The sequence below is a fragment of the Zingiber officinale genome, chromosome 6A (assembly GCF_018446385.1).
Source record: "Zingiber officinale cultivar Zhangliang chromosome 6A, Zo_v1.1, whole genome shotgun sequence".
NCBI classification, from domain to species: domain Eukaryota; kingdom Viridiplantae; phylum Streptophyta; class Magnoliopsida; order Zingiberales; family Zingiberaceae; genus Zingiber; species Zingiber officinale.
In genome coordinates, this window is record NC_055997.1 from 53945952 (window position 1) to 53948339 (window position 2388).

General features: G+C 38.6%; 1 long non-coding RNA gene across 1 annotated transcript; it reads right to left on the reverse strand.

Moving 5' to 3' along the window:
- Positions 1-222: 222 nt before the first annotated feature.
- LOC121993954 lies at positions 223-555 on the reverse strand. The gene is made up of 2 exons (XR_006115510.1): positions 429-555; positions 223-270 (listed from the first exon to the last, which is right to left on the reverse strand). It is a non-coding gene; the product is annotated as an uncharacterized LOC121993954 (long non-coding RNA).
- Between the last annotated feature and the right edge of the window lie 1833 nt (positions 556-2388).

Consider the following 2388-nt stretch of genomic DNA (forward strand, 5'->3'; position numbering starts at 1 on the left):
GCATTCTCGAAATGCATTTGATATCTTAGGTAGTTCAACCCAGTGGACTGTTCTAGCAGCATTTTCCATTCGCTTGAAAGGATCCTCTATCTGTAAAGTTGAAAGATCATCAACTAGCTATAGACTACAAGTAATCATTCCAAGAAATTTCAGCAGAAACATCAACAATCTTACAATCAGGGGTAGCGATCTACAAAAATGATGGCTTTTTTGTCGTCCTTCTTATGTCGAGATGCTATAATCTGAACCAGAAGTTCTAATATCTGAAAACTGCACATGTAGATTAAATATTGATCAATATCCCAACAACCTCTTTCTATCATAGCCTACTTTATATAAATTCAAGATAAGAAAATCGAGACTTGCTCAGTCTAAAACGCTAAATGTTGTACAATTAGGTAACTAGCCATGAATCTAAAAGATCGCACCTTGTCGAAAAAGGACAGCAAAAGTTGAGCAAGAGAGCTTTGGTTTATGATTCTGCTAGATCTGAACCTCTGTATATTTGCGGAACACACATCCTCAAAAGGACTCCCAGAGAAGTTACTCCATCCTGCAGCAACAAAGAGTAGAAAATACACATACACTAAGGAAAGGCCTATATCATAATTATAGACATGCAGGCATGCAAAAAAGACCTAAGAAATAAAGATGTTTAAAGACTCTAGAAGATATATACCTCGATCAGAAATTCTTTCTTCATTAATTATTGCTTTCAGTGGTGGGAAAATACACATACCCAAAAGGTCAAACTAAAACCTACCAATTTCCTTTCAGCCCAAAATTTATATATTATGGAAGTTATCTTCCCTCTATGCTGATTTGCAACAAATAAACAAAATAATGCAGTCTTCCTATTGCGCACGAAGAGAAAACTGCTAAGACCAAAAGTAAATATAGAATATTTAAAAGAAAGCTAGAAGAAATAAATAAGCCAAGCAAATTAAGAACAGAAATATCAGATATAAAATGCTCGAAAGCAATTCTTTTTAACATCGAAACATGAAGGGTGAAACCAAACAATCAAGAGCAGAAACACAATATGCAGGAATGTTAAAAACAAGTTTTTTTTTCCTCTCATTTTTGAACAGGAAATTGAACAAATGCCCTGAAGGCAAATACTCCAATTTGGAAGTGCTTAGGAACCATCCCTTTACTCGATCTCTTAATGCTTAAACAAAAAAAATAGGAACTACAGTCGCGACAAATCTTTCAAGGAAACCTACACCAAAATGAGCTCGAGGAAAGAGGGAACCTTAGCATTCATCCAATTTCCTCTTCTTTTCTTCTTCTTTTTTTTTTAATTTCAAAAACAAAAAACTTCATTATTAGCAATTTCTTGAAAGTGAAAACAAACTCTTACCCTTCCGTACGCGTTCGCTTCGTGGCCGGCGGCGATGAGGTCGGCAACGTCCTTTTTGAGCCACCGCACCGTGGCCTGTTTCTTACTTCGTATTGGCCCGATCCTCGACCTTATGTTCTTCGTCGAGTGCTTGCTGCCGCCCAGTCGATCCATCGTGAATATCCACCACCAAGAACAAAAGCTCCAAACTTTACCAAGAAACAGAATTACTTCTTACCATTTGTTGAAGAATTTCCCACCTAGAATTCCACCCAGCATCGTTCTTCTCCCCCTTCTATGCCTCACTCCCCCTGCTCTCTATTTCACAACTCCTACGGCGAAATGTGAAAGTAATTGATGGCCGGAAGAGTACAGAAAAAGAAGGAAACAAATAACGAGGAGACAAAAAAAGGCTACCTGTGCACCCACAGAACAAGCAAAGATGGTAATGGGGTGGCGGTGAGCTGTGAAAGCATTTCTGAAGAAATTAATGGAGCAGTTGAAGCGGGCGGCAGAAGGGAGGAGGCAGGGCAAAGAAGGGGCGACGGGTTTAGGGCTTGGATCGAGAAGGTAAAGGGGTGGAATACGGCAGCAAAAACTTTCAGGGAGAGGGAAAGAAAAAACGCCGCGGCAAAAAATGGCGAAGGGGAAAAAGTGGCGAAAGAAAGAAACAACGGCATTCAACAACACTTAATAGACAACGATTTTTAAAAACTGTTGTCGTAATCCCAGAAAAAAGCACACATAGATAACAGTTTAAAAAACTGTTGTCGTAGCCTTTAAAAACCGTTGTCGTAGCCCCAAAAAAATATAAATAGACAACGGTTCTTAAAAACCGTTGTCATAGGCTAAAAAAATTGCTAAAAGACAACGGTTTTTGATAAAACCGTTGTTAAAAGGCAAAAAGACAACCATTTGGTATAAAACCGTTGTCGTTTGAGTGTTGTTGAATAAGGTTTTTCTTGTAGTGTATCAAGAATATCGATGTCACTCCCGTCATATAGGAGGGATAGATCCCATTTACATCACTCACATCCCTCTGCATA